Below are 25,657 nucleotides of genomic sequence, written 5' to 3' on the forward strand. Positions count from 1 at the left end.
TTTTCCCTACAGTCAAGTCAGATTTGAAAGGAACTAGATTTGAGACTGTTGAAGCAGTAAAAGAAGAAGCGACGGAAGTAATGTATGGACTTACCGAAAATGATCTGCAGCATTGCTATGAACAGTGGAAAATTCGTATGGAGCGGTGTAGAGACCGAGAAGGAGAGTACATTGAAGGAGATAACATGAAATTGTAAATAATTGTAAATAAATGTTTTTTCCAGCATCAGTCCGGTTTTTTTCTAGCCGCACCTCGTATTTAAACGCCGCCATGCTACACAGTTCAGATGTCGCTAGCGGTGGAGCAGCGCAACTTGCATCAGCGAAGCGGAAAAGTCGACCGTGTAATACGCATGACATGTAATACCTCAGCTGATACTGATAACACAGCAAAAACTTGAAAGTTTTACTTTTCAGTACACCTTTGTATTTTACAGCCAAACGGTACATTTACGCACATGGGTTCCTTATGGAAACTTTATCTGCTAAAGCCCCTCTGAACCTCCTAGGAGCCTGTACTACTGGTTGCGACATACTTCTGGTTTCGGAGGAGTAATGATGTGATATCTCCTTTGGGGTAAAGTCACGTTTACTTTTACGTCTAAAGATGTTTCCCCATTGAGAGCGACTTACTGTTTTCTGTTTGCTAGAAAGTCATCAGTTCAAACGTACAGCTGGTCTTATGAAACTTTCCGTAGAATTAAAACTGTGTGCCGGACCGAGACTCGAACTCGGGAACTTTAGCTGGCGCGAGCAAGTACTCTGTCATGTGAGCTACCCAAGCGCGACTCGCGACCTGTCCTCACAGCTTCACTTCCGCCAGTACCTCGTCTCCTACCTTCCAAACATCACAGAAGCTCTCCCACGAACCTTGCAAGACTATCGCTTCTGGAAGAAAGGATATTGCGGAGACATAGCTTAGCCACAGCCTAGAGTAGGTTTCCAGAATGAAATTTTCACTCTGCAGCAGAGTGTGCGCTTGTATGAAACTTCCAGGCAGATTAAAACTGTGTTCGGAGTTCGAGTCTCGGACCGGCACACAGTTTTAATCTTCCAGGAAGTTTCATTTCAGTGCACACTCAGCTGCAGAGTGAAAATTTAATTCCGGAGCTGGTCTTATATTCGGAACGTTCGTATTGTGATCATTACAGTTGTGGTAGCGGCAAGACGTTACACGCCGTACTTCCTCCAGGCTTGGCCAGAAAAGCTCCGCTTGGCAAGAGTCGCCGGACGAACTGAGCACACTTTGCCTTGCACGTGATTGGCGTGTACTGTCCTACATCTACATCTACATCTACATTTATACTCCGCAAGACACCCAACGGTGTGTGGCGGAGGGCACTTTACGTGCCACTGTCATTACCTCCCTTTTTCTGTTCCAGTCGCGTATGGTTCGCGAGCAGAACGACTGTCTGAAAGCTTCCGTGCGCGCTCGAATCTCTCTGATTTTACATTCGTGATCTCCTCGGGAGGTCTAAGTAGGGGGAAGCAATATATTCGATACCTCGTCCAGAAACGCACCCTCTCGAAACCTTGACAGCAAGCTACACCGCGATGCAGAGCGCCTCTTTTGCAGAGTCTGTCACTTGAGTTTGCTAAACATCTCCGTAACGCTATCACGCTTACCACACAACCTTGTGCCGAAACGCGCCGCTCTTTTTTGGGATATTCTCTATCTCCTCTGTCAACCCGACCTGGTACGGATCCCACACTGATGAGCAATACTCAAGTATAGGTCGAACGAGTGTTTTGTAAGCCATCTCCTTTGTTGATGGACTACATTTTCTAAGGACTCTCCCAATGAATCTCAGCCTGGCACCCGCCTTACCAACAATTAATTTTATATGATGATTCCACTTCATATCGTTCAGTACGCATACTCCCAGATATTTTACAGAAGTAACTGCTACCAGTGTTTGTTCCTCTATGATATAATCATACAATAAAGGATCCTTCTTTCAATTTATTCGCAGTACATTACATTTGTCTATGCTAAGGGTCAGTTGCCACTCCCTGTACCAAGTGCCTATCCGCTGCAGATCTTCCTGCATTTCGCTGCAATTTTCTAATGCTGCAACTTGTCTGCATACTGCGCTGCTGCGTGGTCTGACAACCTTGCACAGCTGTTTGTTCCAGGCACAGGCAGCTCCCCAATGTCACTCCAAATAAATAAAAATTTTGGCCTTAATTATTGATCAAAACACTGACCAATGTGATGGAAGAGCAAATTTTTTTCTGGCAACTGTCTGTACAGTCTCAGCCAAAGTTAACATAGGCATACAAAAGTCTCCATCTGTCCATAGGTCTGTTCTTTCCCTCCCACGACATAAAACGCCCCAGACACGTTTGCCACTGGGGCTCAAGATCAACTGAGTCGAACTCTCGTGCTTACTATAAGGGCGTGCTGAAAAGTAATGCCTCCAGATTTTTCATTCTGTTCTGAATATTGTTTCAGTTATTAGGTCTCACGCATATTACTCAGTCCAGTTTCCCTTTTGACTGACGCAAGCTGCAACTCTCTGCTGTATTGTAGCGTGTAAAGCAGGGCTTCACAACATACGTGCTCGCGGAGCAAGCTGTGAGCAGCAAGGCGCGAGCACGGAGCAGCGCGAGCACGCTACCCCCACTACCGGACCAGAGCGGAGAGTGGGGAGAGTCACGTGGGGTACACAACAGCTGCAGCCAGTCGATGTAAATCCGCGGCCACCTGAAGGGATATCACTCACGAATTATTACTGAGACAAATGAAACAAATAAAGGAGAATGTACACGTGCCACATAATTTTATTAGCTTAGTGTATGCCTCTACCATCTGTAGACACTGAAACTAAAGAATTCCACGACAATCCTATATTTTCAACACTTTCTTCAACACTACTTAAAATATCACCTCCAGTTGTAATGTTCTTCATGGCTACTACATTGAGGAGCTCCTCCCTCACCTGAAGATCTCTATTAACACCTCTAATAAATATGGCAAGCTGCGCTGTTCCAGTGATATCAACACTTTCGTCCAGAGCTAGAGAATACGCCATAAAATCTTTACAGATATTTGCAAACTGGCTCTGGACGTCGTCTGCCATGTCCTGTATGCAACGCATACTGGTCATGTTACATAATGGCACAATCCGAAACTGTTCAACTTGAGATGGACACAAATGTTCCGCTGCAACTACCAAACATTCCTTTATTAAATCGCCATTAGTTAAGGGGCGCAGGGATTTTGCTAAAAGCAAAGCAATTTTGTAACCCACTCTGAGAGCTGCCTCAGTTGATTTTTCTTCATCGTCCAGATCTTCTTCGGATAGCTTCCTTTTAAGTTTAATAACTTCCTGTGCACGATCTGGTCAATCACATTTTCCACATCCGTAGTCTTTCGCGTGGTACGACATATAATGTCGCTGCAAATTAAATTTCGTAAAAGAATTCAGCGTTTTGTGACATACTAAACATTTTGCAATACCATCTTTTTCTGTAAACAGATACAATTCCCCCCAATTGGGGTTGAACTCCGAAAGCATGATTGGGGTTACACAATGGCGACTTTACATGATTCTTAACCAGCGAAGTGACTGTTAAGAGCTGATCGTAGTACTTTAAACGTTACACAGTCGGCGCGATTTCAATAGGCAAGCTGCGGCCCTATTCAAACGTGCGCGCGCATTTCCCCTCCCCTCCCTCCCCTCCCTCCCTACTCTGCGACCTTGCACCTGCTCGCGAGCACGTGCCTGAGCAGATGCGAGTACTCGCGCTCAAAACCGGCCAGTTGTTAAGCCCTGGTGTAAAGTGATGGTGTGTAACGTAACTGGGTCAGTGCGCGAGAAACAGCGTGCTGTAGTCGAGCTTTTAATTCAAGGAATCGACTGCACGCGGAATACGCTTTCCTGCAGGATGACAATGCTAGACCACGTACGAACGCTACGACATCTGCAACAATCTGACACCTTCGGTTCACCGTTATAGATCATCCTCCATACAGTCCTGAATGGTCTCCTCCGATTTTCACGTGTTTCCAAAACTTAAAGAACACTTTCTAGGACTTCACTTTGACAGTGATGAAGCAGCGCAAGCAGAGTTGAGGTTGTGGCTCTGCCAACAGAGTCAAACATTCCACAGTGACGGTATCAACAAACTGGTCTCTCATTGGGAGAAATGTGTTCGTCGCCAGGGTGACTATGTTGAGAAATAAATATGTAGACATGAAAAACAAAGATGCACAACGTTAATAATGTCCGTTTCATTTAAATAGCTTTAAAAATTTTGTATTAAAAATTCGGAGGCAGTACTTTTCAGCACGCCCTGCAAAAAAAGTATAAAAAGGTGTCTTTAATAGAAGCTCCAACCAAAGTATACATTAGCTTACGTGAAATAATTAGCTATAGACTTATTGTAACTATCTGACAGATTAATAATCTCTGCCGGATTGGAGCTCCAACCATGAAATGAGTAGGAACGCTCATAAATATTGCCTTGTGGTTGTTTTGTAACTTAATTCCCTGTATGTTTGTTGAACATCATGCAATGTAATAACTCAGACAACAAAGAGTATCAATCGAAGCTCTAGATTCTCTGCTGTATACCTACACTCATCATTGACTGATGACATTAATTTCCATTTTCAGAATGTGCTTTCTCTGTTTTTTGGAGCTTGAGAAGTAAAATGTGACAGGATGGCTATGACATCTTTCGGGTACTACTACACGGTCCAGTCACATTAACGCGCATACCTTCACTGCTCGACGTCAGACTGCAACAACCACACACAGCCGGTAGGTGACTGCACTAGCAGTGCTGGGTATATAAGATGTGTCCGGGGGGGGGGGGGGGGGGAGAGAAAGGGCAGGACACTTGGAAAATAGTGTAGAAGTTGGAATTTATTTAGTGTAGACAGTCGTCGTTGCATATAAGTTGTTAGCTTTTATTTGTGGACGATCGGTTTCGGTCTACTACAGAGATCATCATCAGATCTACATTCATTTGTGACAGTAGGAATCGCTGGCGTGGAGCGGACCCGTCCGTGCTGGTGTTCAGAACGCTGGTGTCAAAAATAAAATAAATAAATAAATAAATAAATAAATCACCTCACGGACGGGTGTGCTCCACCCGTGCTCATCTAATGATGATTTCTGCAGTAGACCGAAACCGGTCATGTACCAATAAAAGTAACAACCTTTACGCGACCACGACTGTGTACACTAAATAAATTATAATATAATCAGATCGCCGGCCGAAGGTGGCCGAGCGGTTCTGGCGCTACAGTCGGGAACCGCGCGACCGCTACGGTCGCAGTTTCGAATCCTGCCTCGGGCGTGGATGTGTGTGTTGTCCTTAGGTTAGTTAGGTTTAAGTAGTTCTAAGTTCTAGGGGACATATGACCTCAGCAGTTGAGTCCCATAGTGCTCAGAGCCATTTTTTTTATAATCAGATCGCTGTTTCCTGGAATAATGTTCAAAAAAAAAAAAAAAAAAGGTTCAAATGGCTCTGAGCACTATGGGACTTAACTTCTGAGGCCATCAGTCCACTAGAACTTAGAACTACGTAAACCTAACTAACCTATGGACATCACATACATCCATGCCCGAGGCAGGATTCGAACCTGCGACCGTAGCGGTCGCGCGGTTCCAGACTGTAGCTGCTAGAACCTCTCGGCCACCCTGAGCGGCCAATAATGTTCCAAAAAATGTTAAGTGCAATAGCTGTCGTAATGCTGAAACGGAGCAACTTTTATGACGGCCGAAAGCGCATTATTATTGGCTTCCGGGTCACGGGCGGAAGCATTTCCGAAACGGCTTAAGTTGTAAACTGTTCGCTTGCCGCCGTGGATGAAGTACACGGTGCGTGACTAAATGGGCCTCAGGCATCTGTGGTGCATCAAGGGCCATAGACGGCAGGGGTGAAAGACAGCTGCGCTAATGTTTACGGGTGAATAGATAGATATGCACCTGTTGAACAACTCACCGCTCAGATGAACCAAGGAGCTGCCAACAGTGTATCGCCAAGGACGTTTCTGTGTACGGGCGTCCGCAGCAGGCGCCATGTCCACGCACCCATGTTAAATCCTGTTAATCACCAAAGAAGGCTGGAATCTGCACGGTAATACCGCATTTGGACATCCACTGAGCGGCGACAGGTGGGATTATCAGATGAATCACGTTTCATGCTCCATCGGAAAGATGGCCGTTGGTGTGACGACGTGAGGCACCTGAAAGCAAACGAGGTGGGAGCGTTATGGTATTGGGAAAGTTTACGTGGCATACCCTGGATGATCTCATCATTCTGGAAGACCCAGGAGACCGCCACAGGTATCTTCGGGAACCATGTCTACCTCCACATGCAGTTTGTTTTTCCTCGGCAAGACGGCATCCACAAACACGACAATGCAAAAAAAATGGTTCATATGGCTCTGAATATGGGACTTAACTTCTGAGGTCATTAGTCCCCTAGAACGTAGAACTACTTAAACCTAACTAACCTAAGGACATCACACACATCCATGCCCGAGGCAGGATTCGAACCTGCGACCGTAGCGGTCGCGCGGTTCTGGACTGAAGCGCCCGTAACCGCTCGGCCACCGCCGCCGGCATGACAATGCAAAGCGCGTGCCTGCTTCGAAGAGCACCAGCATGGCTTTACTGCACTCCCCTGGCCACCAGACTCGAAAGCCAAAGCCTTCTAGATACAAGGCCTACACACAGCGGCCATATTGGCACGTGACGCCACAAACTGTTGGCCATCTTATCTTCAGTCGGCAGTCCTATTGGCGTGTACGTTGTGTTGAAAGTGTGTGACACGTGAAAGTGACATATATTTCATACAGTATTCGCCTACAGTTCTTCGAAGTATGGGATACAATTGCTGCGTTCCCTTTTGCCAGGGAAATTATAAATACCAAACAGGCATTAAAGTGCACATGTTTCGATTTCCTAAATATGTAAAGCTGGATTGCAGCTATTACCAGACAGGAATTTGTGTCTACGCATCATTCAAGGATAAGTAAATGACAAAAAATTTGTACCGTGTTATTTGTTTCGATTGCACCACATTTGCCAGTTGTTTTTAAAAGCAGTTATGTATCATGTACCAGTATCATTTGTTTCTTAATTCTGGACCATTGCTGCGCGGTTAATACGAAGCTGGCTGTGAAATATCTCTCATATTTGCAACTATTGTTACACAGAAGAGTTATATTAATTAGTGTGACTCGAAAATGTTTAGTATTCCTTATCATTCCTACCAAATTATTGAGTTTCCAGTACTTTTATTTGAAAGAGCTACAGAATGATTTAGTTCAGTTTTACATATACAGCTATTCGGAAATAATTTCAATTTGAGTAAACTACCTTAGAAAATTGCTTTAATGAATTCGGTGTTCGACAGATTAAGCAGTATAGAAAGCAGAATTTCGAGGTAAGTGTATTATGGTTAAATTAACAGCACTCTCTGACACGAATTTCAATCAAGGATATAGGAGAAACAATCTTCTCATGTTTAAAGTTCTAAAGTTCTGGACAAACAGGGAAATAAAATATTTTTCGGGTTTTTTGATTTATTAAACATTATGTCAGGAGGTGCTCCATTTCGTCGAATGATTTGAGTTTCGTGTGAGATCAGCAAATTTTGAAGTGGAGAGGAAAAATACGAAAATACCCAGGGAAACAAATTCATAAATTCTGTAGGAGCTCCAGCTGCTTTATTTAATACCGAAAACGTCTGCTTGTTGTTGCATATTGCCGATTTTTTACTGCAAGAAAGCGTAGCTCCTGAGGTAAAAGGATTTAAAATTACTGTTTGTATTCGAGCCTAGAAACGCGTATTTAAGGCAAATCGTCAAAATAATTTTACATCTTGAACTAACATAGTGCAGTTTTGTTCAGTTACTTTACGCAATGATATAAATTTCCATACTTTCATTTCAAGGACATGTAGGAGAGGAAAGCACGAGAATCCCTATGCGGTCCCAGCTCTAAAACTCGTTAAGTTCGTATAGCTACAGAGCGCTTAACACGAGCGTTCCGATACAGACCCCGCCGTCAGTATGTGACGTCACAAGTGTGCGCTCAGGCCTGTAGTCTAGGTGGTGTTGTTTAAGGCCAGTCGAGAATCTGTAGGACCACCTGGATCGGGCTGGGTTGCGCCACGGTTGCACCTAGCACAGCAGGCTACGGGACCGGAGTCTGCACGGGTCTACATCCTTGTCGGTGCTCTCCAGAATTTCATGCAGTCTCTTCCTACACGTCTACCACTGGTCGGTGCTGTAAAAGGTGGTTCTTCGAGTTTTTAACAGGTCTTCACATTAATGTGACTGGTCACGTAATACATCTCTTGGCAACATCGTTTGTTAAATCGCCGCACACCGGCACAGAAATTCTACCTACTGTTCAAAAGTATTAAGTGAAGTTCTCCTATGTTACTGTTCATTTTATATGCCTAAATAATTCTGCAACCTTTTGTCGTCCGTTGCATAAATTATTGTTCAGGCTGTAGGGAAGCAGCCTACTCACGCCATAGTAAATTCACATCAGTCTTTCCATTGTGTGCCAGCCTAGTCCGCTGTAACTAGCTCTGACGTCATAAATGTTGCGCAATATTTTAAAAATCAAGCAAATAACCTAAAACATTTCTAGCATGTCAGGAGTAATACTAAAACAACATGTGTTGAATATCAGTTCGATAACTTTAGCCATTTTCGAAATTTGGACGTTTTTCTGTAAAAATCATTGGCGCAACAGAAAAGAGCTAGAGAATTGAAAATTTGTAATTAGATTCAGAATACAGAACGTTTTTTTTTCACGACCGTTTTTGATTATAAATCCCGGACAATCTCCTAATTCCTCAGAGCTATAAGCTGTAGCTATAAGTGTATTTCTCAGATGAAGTGGGCACTAGGAATTCTAATTACAGGCTTCACGTTTTGCTAATCACTTTCTGGTTGCCAATATTGTAGTTAGAGAGCCAGTGTTGAGAACGGCGAAAGACAGCATAAACAACAGCATAAATAACATTCTAAATAATAGGAACATTTTTAACAACAATAATTCCACCCGCCGCCGCACATATGGTTAAAACGGCAAGGAATGCAGTGTTTCTACAAACCAAACATTTATACAACAACATAAATACCACCAGCCGCCCCACATATGGTGCATCGGCCGGGAAGTGTTTCTCCATTCAAACATTTATAGAACAGTAAGTAAATTTTCTATCCGCCGCCGCACCAGGCTGCAGTAGATAATAAAAATTAAAATGTAATTTAACGATAAAATTACTTTCCATGTCCTCCATAAAACGCAATCTATTTGGATCCCGAGCAGCTAATTATTTGACTTCTAGTTTTCAATAAATATTTATTGGTGTTGTAAGCTTTGTACATTAGCATGAATAAACGTCTCTTATAATCTAGATAGAACCACCATCACACAGATGGAAAGGCCGAACAAATGAAGGAACTCGAAATTGTGACGTCAGTGAGGAGCAGCGAAAGTCAACAACGTGTTGTAAACAAAAAAATTTGTTGTGCTATATGATCGTTACGAGATTGTTATTTACGTACAAAGAAATCGTATTGCGTGTTGCTAAGTTGCGTTTGTGCGAGTTTAGCGCAGTTGGTATAGTATATTCATGCAATTTCATCTTCACTACGGTTGTGGAGTGCTTTGTACCAAAAAGTAACGGAAATTATGCAGTAGGAGACAAGGCTCATGTGTTCAAGTTTCCTAAAGACAATTCGGTGGAGATCCATTCAGTTGCAACGTGATATTTCGCAATTACTAATCATTCAGTGGTAAGTTTTGTTCTGAAAGTTATTTAGCAATGCATTTTTTAGATTATGGTATGCTATTGTTCGCCAGATCACTTGGCTTAAAATATATTAAGATTAACGCTACTCCCTGATTATTTTTCAGGTGACTGACAGGCATTCCAAAGCCAGCGACATTCTCTGGGGAGTAACTGCCACAGACGGAAAAATGATAACTGATATGAAACTCCCTGGCAGATTAAAACTGTGTGCCGGACGGAGACTCGAACTCGGGATCTTTGTGTGGTTCGCAGGAGAGCTTCTGTAAAGTTTGGAAGGTAGGAGAAGAGGTACTTGCAGAAGTAAAGCTGTGAGGACGGGGTGTGAGTCGTGCTTGGGGAGCTCAGTTGGCAGAGCGCTTGCTCGCGGAAGGCAAAGGTCCCGAGTTCGAGTCTCGGTACGGCACACAGTTTTAATCTAACATGAAGTTTCATATCAGCGCACACTCCGCTGCAGAGTGAAAATCTCATTCTGGAAATGATAACTGCTTCACTTTCAAAACCGTGACTTGATTCAAACGCCGTACCAGGCATTTTTCTGGTCTATCGAGCCTTCCTACCTTCAGCTGCAGAACCATCAAGAGAGGGACCAGAAGAAAATGCGCTTTGGAGGTAGCAGAATTAGAGGAAGCCGTCAAGATTATTGTGGCTAGCCAGAATGAGTATTTAAAAAGTATTTCACATAACAGCCATCAGAAAATGAAAGGTGATGTGAACGCAATATCTCTACAGAAGAATTCGATGAAAATAATGACAGAAGTGTGCATTGTTTTTTATGTGTATCGCTCTATCTGTGCGGTCCCATCATTAAGTGCATATTGTGACTATGGAGGCACGTTCAACAGGAGTTTCATTAAACAAGATTCTAGTCACCTGATTTGTTCCTGAAGTTTTTCTTGTAACAGAAATTTGAGAGAATACAACCGACTGTGATGTGCATCACTCCATGTTTACGTATACGAAAATTTGTTTCGAAATGAGCGAATGTCTTATGAAACAACTACTGTACATTTAAATGTAGAGCAGATGCTCCTCACTGTTCATACGCACGAAAATAACACATTTCGTAGAAAGTCGTCAGTAATTTCATTTACAAATATGGTACTCATGTTGTACATGCTGTACAGGAAATTAATCGAAGTTACGCGTTCTTAATTGTTTTTGCCTCATTTTCACACTTGTCTTCTCTATTACTCATTCAAATGTCAACTCAAAAATCGCTCATTTTATGAGCCTCACAACAATTTTGCTCTTGGTTGCTATAAATTACGATCGCCGGTTGGCGGTGACGACGCGATACGGTTGTTTGCCCTTGTTTCTGGGTGGTTTTGATTTTATGAAGAACTGTTCTACTTAATATAAAGCTAGGAATTACGATCTGCCCCGTGATCTATCGTTACATGTGAAGAGAACAACGTAATTTCTACAGTCATTTAACAAATGCATATTTTAACGTATACGCTGAAGAGCCAAAAAAATTGATACACCTGTCTAGTATCACGTAGGGCCCCCGCGAGCATACAGAAGTACCGCAACACGACGTGGCATAGACTCGACTAATGTGTGAAGTTGTACTGGAGGGAATTGACACCATGTATCCAGCAGGGCTGTCCATAAATCCGTAAGAGTACGAGGGGGAGGAGATGTCTTCTGAACAACGCGTTGCAAGGCATTCTCAATAATGTTAATGCCTGGGGACTTTGGTGGCCAGCGGAACTGTTTAAACTCAGAAGAGTGTTGCTGGAGCCACTCTGTAGCAATTCTGGACGTGTGGGATGTCGCATTGTCCTGCTGGAATTGTCCAAGGTCGTCGGAATGCATAACGGACACGAATGGATGCAGGTGATCAGACAGAATGCTTACCTACGTGTCATCTGTCTGAGTCGTATCTAGACATATCAGGACCCCGTATCACTCCAACTGCATACGTCCCACACCTATACAGAGCCTCCACCAGCTTAAACATTTCCCTGCTGACTGCATGTCCATGGATTCATACCCGTGCACGTCCATCCGCTCGATACAATTTTAAGCGAGACTCGTCCGACGAGGAAACAAGTTTCCAGTCATCAACGATGTCGACGGGCCCACGCGAGGCGTATATATATATATATATCAACGGTTGTCGTAATATTATAATTAATGTTATTCTGGTTGGCAATTTGGTAAACTAGACTGGAACCTGGTGAAACAGTTGCTCAGTAATGCAAGGATAACTTCCCCAGATTTCTCACAGATTTTAACCCGCTTTTACTATCGTGTATATCAGCACCGCTTTCAGAACACCTTAATGCAATAACTCTACAATCCACATAGAGATAGAGTATGCCTCTCTTACGTCTGCCGCTGGAGTTGGCAGAGCATCGTCACGCTCTCGCAGTTAACTGAACGAACCTGAGACGAAACGCGCTGCTCTTCCTTAGATCATTCCTATTCCATCTATTATCCTATCTGCTACGCATAGCAGACGGATGACCAATACTCAAGTTTTTTCTCTTTCTCCACTTTTCCCGTTTCGCTACAGGGTTGGCACTGTTACATCGATTTTTGCATAGTGATATGTGGTGACCGAATGCTCTTCCTGATGACATCCACCAGCCCTCCCCCTCCCTCACTCCCTCCCCTCGCCTTCTGTGCACCCCACCTGCTTGCGTCCAGTATACATCTCCCGGTCAAGTGTCGTACCATTTTCTGAGTGTGTTCGTAGCGTGTATCTGAGGCAGAACTTTAGTACGTACCCAGTATTTATCATCTTAGACGTGAGGAACCGCCTAAAACCAATTCCTCTCCGGCCCTCGTCGTTGATTTGCGAGGTGGATCCGATCTGGTGCTGGACGAGCAGTATTTCTTTAGTGCGTGAGACAGACGACCCGTATTAAAGAATACAACTGTCCCTAGTTCATGGCTGCAAATTCGATAACAAGAACACTAAAACATTGTCAGTAACGTGGCATCAGTACTGAGAAAGAGACTTTGATATTAATCAGATCTTCCACAAACGGAAGATCGAAACTGAAAAGAAAACAGATTTGAAAAGCAGGGCGTCTACAATGCAGAGAGTCTACAAAGAACAATGCGTATAAAGCTCTTCTGCGTCTCACCGTAGCATACTTTTCAAGCACATGAGATCTGTACCAGACAGGACTGATGGGGGATTTTGAAATGGAGAGAAGTCTTCTGAAGTAAGAGTGATTTCAGGTGTGCTGCAGAGGAGTGTCGTAGGACCGTTGCTATTCACAATATACATAAATGACCTTGTGGATGTCATCGGAAGATCACTGAGGCTTTTTGCGGATGACGCTATGGTATACCGAGAGGTTGTAACAATGGAAAATAGTGCTGAAATGCAGGAGGATCTGCAGCGAATTGACGCATGGTGCAGGGAATGGCAATTGAATCTCAATGTAGACAAGTGTAATGTGCTGCGAATACATACAAAGAAAGATCCCTTATCATTTAGCTACAATATAGCAGCTCAGCAACTGGAAGCAGTGATTTAAAATGGAATGATCATATAAAGTTGGTCGTCGGTAAAGCAGATGCCAGACTGAGATTCATTGGAAGAATACTAAGGAAAAGCAATCCGAAAATAAAGGAAGTAGGTTACAGTACGCTTGTTCGCCCACTGCTTGAATACTGCTCAGCAGTGTGGGCTCTGTACCAGAGAGGGTTGATAGAAGAAAAGAGAAGATCCAACGGAGAGCAGCGCGCTTCGTTACAGGATAATTTAGTAATCGCGAAAGCGTTACGGAGATGATAGATAAACTCCAGTGGAAGACTCTACAGGAGAGACGCTCAGTAGCTCGGTACGGGCTTTTGTTGAAGTTTCGAGAACATACCTTCACCGAAGAGTCAAGCAGTATATTGCTCCCTCCTACGTATACCTCGCGAAGAGACCATGAGGATAAAATCAGAGAGATTAGAGCCCACACAGAGGCATACCGACAATCCTTCTTTCCACGAACAATACGAGACTGGAATAGAAGGGAGAACCGATAGAGGTACTCAGGGTACCCTCCGCCACACACCGTCAGGTGGTTTGCGGAGTATGGATGTAGATGTAGATGTAGATGTAGAATACATGCTCAGAAGAGCAGCACATATGGTAACAGGTTTTATCTTACTGGAGTATCACAGAAAAGCTGATAAGTTCTGCATTGACAGATACTTAGAGATAAACACGAATTATGCAGCGAAAGCATACTTACAGATTCATGAACAAGCAGTAAAAGAAGAATGGAGAGATTTTGTTCAGTCTCGTACGTACCGTTCCCGAAGGAAGCCGTGGCGACACGACGAGCCACATAGTCATTTACATAGTCATTCCCCTGCGTGATGCACACGAATGCTGCAGATGAAACCTTACTATCTGGTTTAGTGGACCACGCCCTTAATAGTACTTCGCAGAATACGGATGCATGTACAGAGAGCACTGTAATAAGAGGATATTGCTGCCACAGGAACGGCCGTCTTGCCTCTGCTATGCACTTGCTGAAGAGGCATTCATGCAGATGAAGTGAATTAAATTAAACTAGCGATCCACCCGAATTCGCAAGGGTAACAGCCGGACGACCTGTCTGGCGTAGCAGTAATAAATTTTACACACAAAAATTTCTCGCGAATCAGTCCATCCATTAGTGGAAATCGTATCAAAATCACTACACCCTGAGACAGGTCTTCAAGTACAGACAGAGATACGCAGCAAGGGTCGTTATAAAACAGAAGATTATTGTCCATTCTGCTAATAATAATTTCGTGTAACTTAATGGCGGTACAAAACTTTCAACCGGACGCAACATCGACTGCTTACGTCGCACAACTCGCCCCACTAATTCAAATGTGCAAAGAGGACCCACACTTTAAAGTGCAATGTGAACCACGTTTCCTTCCGGCAGAATCTCCAACTGATTGATGAATGCAGCCTGAAAAATTCACGCCCCGACCTTTCAGTTTCGAGGCACTCTCTTCACCGCTAGACCACCGGACCTGGAGTTAGTGTGGTCGAGGGTCGCTGCGGTCTAGAGTTGAGGTGGCTGTTTACTGCTTTTCCCACCAGGTACCGCCTCCTCTTTAGCTGACCAGCTTGTAGCTTCCATCATTGCCACGAGATTCACAACAAGCGCCAATTAAATATGGAAGAGATAACAGTATGTGTACTGCAAACTCATCATTATTAGAAATTTTATGCGCAAACCTTCTTCGTGAATAAGCTATCCATTGCTGTAAACCGTATCAAAATCCTTGCAATAGTTCTTCGGATGAGCCTTCATGTTCAGAATGAAAAACGTGATGGGTGAAAGATGAATTGATCGATGGGGATAACATCAATGAAAGTGCAGTGCAGTCAAATGATCTCGGTGCACTCTGTTCATTCATTTCATATCGTTGGATTTAAATAAATTCAGTAATCAGGTTACCTTCCATTCGGAAAGTGAATGCACTCAGCAACTGGATGTGAATTATAGAGTACAGCAATCGGTCGTCCATTTTAGATTTTATTATGCAAATCCAGATTTCGACTAATACACTACTGGCCATTAAAATTACTACAACACGAAGATGACGTGCTACAGACGCGAAATTTAACCGACAGGAAGAAGATGCTGCGATATGCAAATGATTGGCTTTCAGAACATTGACACAAGGTTGGCGCCGGTGACGACACCTACAACGTGCTGACATGAGGAAAGTTTCCTACCGATTTCTCATACACAAACAGCAGTTGACCGCCGTTGCCTGGTGAAATGTTGTTGTGATGCCTCGTGTAAAGAGGAGAAATACGTACCATCACGTTTCCGACTTTGATAAAGGTCGGATTGTAGCCTATCGCGATTGAGGTTTCTCGTATCGCGACATTGCTGCTGGCGTTGGTCGAGATCCTGTGACTGTTAGCAGAATATGGAATCGGTGGGTTCAGGAGGGTAATACGGAACGCCGTGCTGGATCCCAACAGCCTCGTATCACTAGCAGTCGTGATGACAGGCATCTTATCCGCATGGCAGTAACGGATCGTGCAGCCACGTCTCGGTCCCTGAGTTAACAGGTGAGGACGTTTGCAAGACAACATCCATCTGCACGAACAGTCGATTACCATTGACGCTGCATCACAGATAGGAGCGCCTGCGATGGTGTACTCAACGACGAACTTGGGTGCACGAATGGCAAAACGTCATTTTTTCGGATGAATCCAAGTTCTGTTTACAGCATCATGATAGTCGCATCCGTGTTTGGCGACATCGCGGTGAACGCACATTGGAAGCGTGTATTCGTCATCGACATAGTGGCGTATCACCCGGCGTGATGGTATGGGGTGCCATTGGTTACGCGTCTAGGTCACCTCTTGTTCGCACTGACGGCACTTTGAACAGTGGAAGTTACATTTCAGATGTGTTACGACCCGTGGCTCTAACCTTCATTCGATTCCTGCGAAACCCTACATTTCAGCAGGTTAATGCACGACTGCATGTTTCAGGTATTGTACGGGCCTATCTGGATACAGAAAATGTTCGACTGCTGCTTTGGCCAGCACATTGTCCAGATCTCTCACCAACTGAAAACGTCTGGTCAATGGTGCCCGAGCAACTGGCTCGTCAGAATACGCCAGTCACTACTCTTGATGAACTGTGGTAATCGTATTGAAGCTGCATGGGCATCTGTACCTGTACACGCCAATGCGCAAACTTATCAAGGCAGAGGTGACTGTTCTACGAACTGGTTTCTAAGGATCTGTGCATCCAAATTGAGTGAAAATGTAATCACATGTCACTTCTAGTATAATATATTTGTCGAATGAATACCAGTTTATCATCGGCATTTCATCTTGGTGTAACAATTTTAATGGCCAGTAGTGTAGCTAGCCATCCTCAGTGCGCTATTTTTTATTCTCAATGCATGTAATTACCTGTTGTTCGGGTGTCGGTCACAGTTCTTTGAATACTATTCTAGACTCTGCTCTTCCAGGGCAGTGCCGACCATTTGGTAGTAGGCGGAGATTTCAATTGTGTGCTCAGACCATCCGACCAGATGCCGCACTATACCAACTGCACTTCAGGCGCTTGTAAAGGACTTGCCTTGGCCGGACACATGGGTCATACAACACAGCGACCGAAAGGCATACACCTACTTGACTAGTCAGTCCGCGAGCCGTTTGCATCGAGTTTATGTCACACGCGGCCTGCCAATGGCAGTTGTCGACGCTGAGATGTGACCGGCAGCGTTCACGGACCACCTAGCGTGTGTGTGTACTTCCACCCTCCCCCGCCAACGTGTCCGACGAAGTAGAGGTCCGTGGCGCCTCAATGTAGTCCTTCTTGAGGAGGTAAATTACAGACGCGGAATCCACGTGGAGCAGATGACTCTAATGGCCGCATCTTTTGTTGCACTTATTGTGGCCAAGATAGATACGAAGCCCACACCTACTACACTAGTACAAGTTTATATGACAACTATCTCTGCAGATGTCGAAGAAATTGAAGAAATGTATGATGAAATAAAAGAAATTATTCAGATAGTGAAGGGAGACGAAAATTTAATAGTCATGGGTGACTGGAATTCGAGTGTAGGAAAAGGAAGAGAAGGAAACGTAGTAGGTGAATATGGATTGGGGCTAAGAAATGAAAGAGGAAGCCGCCTGGTAGAATTTTGCACAGAGCACAACATAATCATTGCTGACACTTGGTTTAAGAACCATGAAAGAGGGTTGTATATATGGAAGAACCCTGGAGATGCTAAAAGGTATCAGATAGATTATATAATGGTAAGACAGAGATTTAGGAACCAGGTTTTAAATTGTAAGACGTTTCCAGGGGCAGTTGTGGACTCTGACCACAATCTATTGGTTATGACCTGTAGATTAAAACTGAAGAAACTGCAAAAAGGTGGGAATTTAAGGAGATGGGACCTGGATAAACTGAAAGAACCAGAGGTTCTACAGAGTTTCAGGGAGAGCATAAGGGAACAATTGACAGGAATGGGGGAAAGAAATACAGTAGAAGAAGAATGAGTAGCTTTGAGAGATGAAATAGCGAAGGCAGCAGAGGGTCAAGTAAGTAAAAAGACGATGGCTAGTAGAAATCCTTGGGTAACAGAAGAAATATTGAATTTAATTGATGAAATAAGAAAACATAAAAATGCAGTAAATGAAGCAGGCAAAAAGGAATACAAACTTCTCAAAAATGAGATAGACAGGAAGTGAAAAATGGCTAATCAGGGATGGCTAGAGGACAAATGTAAGGATGTAGAGGCTTATCTCACTAGGGGTAAGATGGATACTGCCTACAGGAAAATTAAAGAGACCTTTGGAGAAAAGAGAACCACTTGTATGAATATCAAGAGCTCAGATGGGAACCCAGTTCTAACCAAAGAAGCGAGAGCAGAAAGATGGAAGGAGTATGTAGAGGGTCTATACAATGGTGATGAACTTGAGGACAATATTATGGAAATGGAAGATAATGTAGATGAAGATGAAATGGGAGATACGATACCGCGTGAAGAGTTTGACAGAGCACTGAAAGACCTGAGTCGAAACAAGGCCCCGGGAGCACACAACATTCCCTTAGAACTACTGGCAGCCTTGGGAGAGCCAGTCCTGACAAAACTCTGCCATCTTGTGAGCAAAATGTATGAGACAGGCGAAATACCCTCAGACTTCAAAAAGAATGTTATAATCCCAATCCCAAAGAAAGCAGGTGTTGACAGATGTGAAAATTACCGAACTATCAGTTTAATAAGTCACAGCTGCAAAATACTAACGCGAATTCTGTACAGACGAATCGAAAAACTGGTAAAAGCCGACCTCGGGGAAGATCAGTTTGGATTCCGTAGAAATATTGGAAGACGTGAGGCAATACTGACCCTACGACTAATCTTAGAAAATAGATTAAGGAAAGGCAAACCTACGTTTCTAGCATTTGTAGACTTAGAGAAAGCTTTTGACAATGTTGACTGGAATACTCTCTTTCAAATTCTGAAGGTGGCAGGGGTAAAATACAGGGAGCGAAAGGTTATTTACAATTTGTACAGAAACCAGATGGCAGTTATAAGAGTCGAGGGGCATGAAAGGGAAGCAGGGGTTGGGAAGGGAGTGACACAGGGTTGTAACCTCTCTCCGATGTTATTCAATTTGTATATTGAGGAAGCAGTAAAGGAAACAAAAGAAAAATTCGGAGTAGGTATTAAAATCCATGGAGAAGATAGAAAAACTCTGAAGTTCGACGATGACATTGTAATTCTGTCAGAGACAGCAAAGGACTTGGAAGAACAGTTGAACGGAATGGACAGTGTCATTAAAAGAGGATATAAGATGAACATGAACAAAAGCAAAACGAGGAAAATGGAATGTAGTCGAAATAAGTCAGGTGATGCTGACGGAATTAGATTAGGAAATAAGACACTTAAAGTAGTAAAGGAGTTTTTCTATTTGGGGAGAAAAATAACTGATGATGGTAGAAAAAGAGAGGATATAAAATGTAGACTGGCAATGGCAAGGAAAGCGTTTCTGAAGAAGAGAAATTTGTTAACATCGAGTATAGATTTAAGTGTCAGGAAGTCGTTTCTGAAAGTATTTGTATGGAGTGTAGCCATGTATGGAAGTGAAACATGGACGATAAATAGTTTGGGCAAGAAGAGAATAGAAGCTTTCGAAATGCGGTGTTACAGAAGAATGCTGAAGATTAGATGGGTAGATCACATAACTAATGACGAGGTATTGAATAGAATTGGGGAGAAGGGGAGTTTGTGACACAACTTGACTAGAAGAAGGGATCGGTTGGTAGGACATGTTCTGGGGCATCAAGGGATCACCAATTTAGTATTAGAGGGCAGGGTGGAGGGTAAAAATCGTAGAGGGAGACCAAGAGATGAATACACTAAGCAGATTCAGATGGATGTAGGTTGCGGTAGTTACTGGGATATGAAGAAGCTTGCACAGGATAGAGTAGCATGGAGAGCTGCATCAAACCCGTCTCAGGACTGAAGATCGCAACAATAACAACAACATTTATAAGCTTAAATTTTTCGCACAGTGAAGGCACTTTAGACCTTAGTATGTGACATAAATTTCAACTTGATAAATCTACCCGTTCCTGAGACAAAACGGTCTTAACCGCCAGACTGTCAAAAAAATGGCTCTGAGCACTATGGGACTCAACTGCTGAGGTCATTAGTCCCCTAGAACTTAGAACTAGTTAAACCTAACTAACCTAAGGACATCACAAACATCCATGCCCTAGGCAGGATTCGAACCTGCGACCGTAGCGGTCTTGCGGTTCCAGACTGCAGCGCCTTTTTTTTTTTTTTTTTTTTTTTTTTTTTTTTTTTAACTTTGCGAAAATAAAGAAAGAAAAATTTTCACTCTTGGGAATATTTTTTTTTGTCTTTTTTTTCTTTTTCTTTTTTTTTTTTTTTTTTTTTATTTTTGGAGGTGGGGGAGGGCGGGGAAGGCAGAGCGATCAGGGGTCGTAACCCGAGGCCTGGTCGCAGTGTCCCCCTCGTCCGTCAAGGAATCAGGGATGGGAAGGGGAAATCTTTTGTGGGAATTATTATTTATTTATTTATTTTTATTTACTGTTTTTAATACATTCTTAATGTGGTTTTACTTTATACCACAACAAAAATAAATGTATCTAGCACCGCATCGTGCTCTGAGAAAAAGAAAACAATATCTCGGCACGTTCCTACACCGAGGTAATGTATATGGGGAAATCGAAAAAAAAAAAAAAAAAAGTGCTTTATACAGGATGCAGAAGGGTGTGTCGCTACTCTCCTTACGCTTCATCATCCAGGTACGTCGTCACGTATATCAAGTTGTTCCACCGAGAATCTAACTTAGTCATGTCAGCTCACTCAATGGGTATCTGCTCCTACCTGTTGATGATCCAGCTGCGTGGAGGGTCGCGTAGGGCACTCCCTAAGTAATTAGAAAAATACTGTTGGTATTTTGGGTTCCGTACGATCTTGCAATGACGTTCTTGTAGGTAGTTCCAAAAGTCTAATACATCTTTAGGTCCATCGTGAAATAAGTAGTGTACCGCATGCGCACGGATCCACGTGACAGCGTTGGTCTTGGAACGCGGGAAGTACTGTTGATCCGGAAATAGTAGAAACCGAGGTGTAATGTGTTCCGGAGTCACTCGTAGAAAATACGACAAAATTTGTCGCACCAAGCGCCATACGTCTTCTGCCGCGCCACATGTGAGTCGGTGTTCGTCCGTGTCTGGTATCCCGCAGTCTACGCAGAGAGGCGATTCCGCCATGTTTATCTTGTGGAGGCGTGATCGGGTGATGTGTTTACCATTGACTGTGATGTACCATGTGGATCGGACGGCTGTATCCAGTGGAATCGCGTGAATCGTCTTCCACACCACCTTCCAATTAACCTGAGGGCTTTTGGTCTCCACGACGTTTGGTGGGCGCCTCTGCTGTAGGACATGATATATATCCCGCGCCGACGCCTGTTTCGTCGGTGGCACTGCGATACGGACATAGCTATGTTCAATGTAAAAGTTCCCGAAGTAGTAGAAGGGTGGGGGTATGTCTTGCGTCGTCAGTGGGGGCATAATGGAGGGCGGAGCTAAGGACTCCAACAGCAAACCTGTCAAACTTTCCGGGTGGTGGCGCCACAGCTTGATGTGTGAGCTGACATACAGGGCCACAGCTCTGTCGCGGACATGAACTAGACCAAGACCTCCCCTTTCTGGGGGAAGGGTCAGTGACTCATAACTGACTTTGAAGAGCATGCCTGTACTGACGTAGGCTCCGAATGCCGCTAATAGACGGCGAGCCATCAATAACGGTATTGGGAGAACACGCGCTATGTGTGGAAGGCGCGATGCGAGGTAAACATTGACGAAGTGTGTCCTTTGGAGAATGTCGAGGGTCCGCAGACGAAGGTTGAAGATCTGGACCCGAATTTGTTGCAATAAGCGGCGGTAGGTAAGAGCCGCGGTGCGCCGTATGTCGTCGTGAAACTCTATTCCGAGACATTTGATAGTGCCACGAAGCTGTAGGGGTTCGACACACGCTGGGGTCAGCCCGTCTCCTATGGCCATGGCGACCGATTTGGCGACGTTGAGACAGCTGCCGGAAGCCACACCGTACGTGGTAATCCATTCTAGTGCTCTGTTGACATCGTCGCGATTGCGGAACACGAGAACCAGATCGTCTGCATATGCTGTACAGCGAAATGTGACGTCACGTAGGGTAAGACCGGTGAGGCGCTGACGGAGACCACAGAGGAGCGGTTCCAGTGCCAGAGCATACAGTAACGTCGACAAGGGGCAGCCTTGACGGACGGAGCGGAAAATCGGGAGGGACTGCGAGAGACGCCCGTTAACGAGCACTTGGGAAGTCGCCCCACGGAGGAGGCGCATCACGACGTCTGTGAATTGCTGTGGGTACTGCATGTGCTGGAGAACGGACTTTAGGTACGCGTGATCCACTCGATCAAAAGCTTGGCTAAAATCTAGTGATGCCAGCGCTCCCGGGATGCGGCGTGCCCTGGCTAGGGCTATTAAGTCACGGTATCGACACAGTGCTGTGTGGATGTTGTTGATACCCCCTAGGGAAGTCTGATCTGGCGAGATGACGTAAGGTAGGGTCGGTCGTAGACGGTTTGCTAATAGTCGGGTGAATATCTTCATGTCACAGTTGACGAGTGTTAGCGGGCGGTAATCTTGTATTCGAGCCCCACCTTTAGGCTTGTGAACCGGTATAATTATTCCTTCTACGAAGGTCGCAGGGAGCGGCACCGCGGGGGACATAAGCTCCCGACAGATGTCTGTTAACTTGGGAGCCAGTAAATACTGGAAAGTTCTATAAAACTCCACAGGGAGCCCGTCGGGGCCAGGAGACTTATTCGCCGCTCCTTTACCGATGGCGTCGATAACTTCGTCTTCCGTAATGTCGTTCAATAATTCAGTTTGTAAATCCTGTGGGACAATGCCGTAAACCAGTTGTGAGACTGCTGTCACCGTCGTCGGGTCGGAACATTGAGCAGAATAAAGTCGTGCGTAATGGTCGAAGAAGACTGCAGCAATATCGCGTTGTGTGGTGTAATGACGGCCGTCCTCAGTGGTGATGGCATGTATCAGCGCCCGTCTTCGCAGTGTACGTTCTCGGATGACGTGGTACATGGTGGGTCGTTCCGTTGCGAGTCTGTCTTGTGTTCGCGCTCGGACGATCGTCCCTTCAAGGTGTCGGCGCATATGGGCTACGATCTGTGCTTTCGCACGCTGAACTGTCAGTTGTCGTTCCGGTGTGGGTGGCAAGGAGGCGCATTCGCGAAGGACGGTGAAATAAAAATCAAGGGTCTGCCGCCTCCAAGCAACAGTCTCACGACCATAAGTAATAAAGGTTCGCCGTAGGGCCGGCTTGGCGCAGGTTAACCACCAACTAATCGACGTAGGATACGTTGGGAGGCGGCGGACGCACAAACTCCACGTGTCTTCGATGGCGCGTCGACAATCCGGAGAAGCGAGATGAGCAAGGTTTAATTTCCAGGGATGTCGGCTGCGCCACACCCGTTGGCGACGAAGGGTGACGGCACATATATAGGCCTCGTGATCAGAAAAGGCTACTGGCCACACCTCCGCGTCACTCACCGTTGCCGCGAGAGAACGGGAGACGTAAATCCTATCGATGCGACTAGACGAGTGACACGTGAAATGAGTGTATCCCGGTCTATTTCCTCGGACATGTTCCCATGTATCTACTAGCTGGAGATCGCCGATGAGTGTCCCAAGTTCGGGGCACGGTGAATGGCGTGGCAGCTGATCTTTAGGTGCTTGGGTGCAATTGAAATCGCCCCCTAATATCAAGTCATCGTGCCTGCCCTGAAAAAGCGGTGCTATTCCTTCTGCGAAGAAGAGCGATCGGTCACGACGGCGATTCGTTCCGGAAGGGGCGTACACATTGATAAACCGGACGCCTTGCACCGTTACGGCCATTCCTCTAGCGTCGGGGAGATATCGGACTTCGTCCGCCTCGAGGCCCTCTCTGAGGAGAATGGCGACTCCACTGTTAGTTGGCGAGGCGTGGGACACATGAGCCGTATAACCATACATGCCCGGGAAATCGGCGACGAAGACTTCTTGGAGAAAGACAATGTCAACGTCTGCTGCATTGAGCATGTCTTGGAGCAGCGACAACTTCGTACGTGTCCGAATGGTGTTAATGTTGATGGTCGTTAAGCGATAGGTTTGTAGATCGTCTCCTGCGGTGGCGGCTGCCGTCAGTGTCGCCGTAAAAGGTGGGGCCTGTGATCTGCTGGCCGCGTCCGCGCCGTCATCTGTTGCTACTCGGGAGGGGCCGAGGGGTGGGAGGAGAGACCCCTCTCCTCATCCACCACAGCGGCCGTAGAATCGTCTTCAATGTCATCCGCCCAAGGTCCGTAAGTTAACGGTGGCTGCGGTAGAACACTTGTGGGCTGGGTGGCTGAGGGTGAATCCGCAGTTGTTTCCGGTTGTGTACCAACGGCGGGCGCTGTGCTGGCCATCCGTTTGTCCGAGGGAGCGGAATCGGGTTTGTCAAAATCAGACAAAGTGACAGGTGAGGGTGATCTCGTGTCAGCCATTTTCCTCGTCGTTTCGTCGGCCGTCCGGTCGTCAACTGGAGAAGACGTCCGCTGGAGGCAATCGTCTGAGGGTGTGCGACGTCGCTTTTTATGTTTTCTCGGTGACCTTTGTTTGCGGACGTGGGTTTCTGTGTCCGAGAGAGTTTGTGGTTCCCGTATAGTATCCCCCTCAGGGAGAAAGGCAGAGGTTGGTACAACCCTAGCGTCGAGTTCCATTCTCTCGTCTGAATCTTCATGTGGAGTCGATGGGCGGCGTTCTTCAACCCCTGCAGACACCGTAATGGTATTGGTCAATCCAGGACCGGCGAAAGGTGCGCATTCTAACGCTTCCTGTCTTCCGGGGGGGTTGTCGTCTGTCATGACGGTCGATCGTGTCACCTCTGCGTAATTAAGGGGGAGGGCCGTGAGCGTAGGAGGTGGTGTCGTGTCATGCAATGGAAGTTGTGCAACCCGACGTTGAATACATGCCGAGCGCACATGACCCTCCTGGCCGCAACCAGAACAAGTACGAGGTTGGCCGTCGTACATTATTATTGCTCGACAGCCACCTATGACTAAGTAGGACGGCACATGTTTCTTTAATTCAATTTTCACTTGTCGGACGCCGTTGAGGACTTGGTACGTCTCGAAGGTGTTCCATTTTTCGGCCACGTGGCTAATAACCGTCCCATAAGGGCGGAAAGCTGAGGTAACGACGTCCGGTGGTACTTCGAAAGGGAGTTCGAAGACTCTTAGTGTGCGTAATCCGAGTCCAGCATGGTCAACAGTAACCTCTCCGATGTGACCATCGGAGTGTTTGAACTTGAGAGAGTTCGCGCATCTGTTCACAACTGCGTGACATAACTCGTCATCGACCATCTTGACGTAAACGACGCTGCTTGTGATGGATAGGTGGATACCGATGATGTGCTGTGTTGGTATTTGAACTTCGTCACGGATGAATCGTTCGACTTCAAAGGCTCGTGGTCGTGCGTAGTCGGGCTGGAAGCTGATCTTGATGGTAGCTTTTCTGTACGAATGAGCCATGGCGACTCAGTGGTCACGGACGCGAGTATTAGCTGCGGCGAGGAAGTAAACAAACTACGCGCGCTCGCGACTCTGCGGACGGGACCGCGACTCTGCGGACGGGACGTAAACAAGACGTCCTCGCCGCTCACCGGCCGAAAGCAGACTGACGCCTTTAACCGCACGGCCACTTCGGCCGGCCCAGACTGTCAGATATACAGACATAGGGACAAGAATGTGATGCTATCAGGATTCCGTTTTTACCGGTAATTCCTAAAAACGCTAACA

This window comes from Schistocerca nitens, chromosome 10 (genome assembly GCF_023898315.1).
Source record: "Schistocerca nitens isolate TAMUIC-IGC-003100 chromosome 10, iqSchNite1.1, whole genome shotgun sequence".
Taxonomy (NCBI): domain Eukaryota; kingdom Metazoa; phylum Arthropoda; class Insecta; order Orthoptera; family Acrididae; genus Schistocerca; species Schistocerca nitens.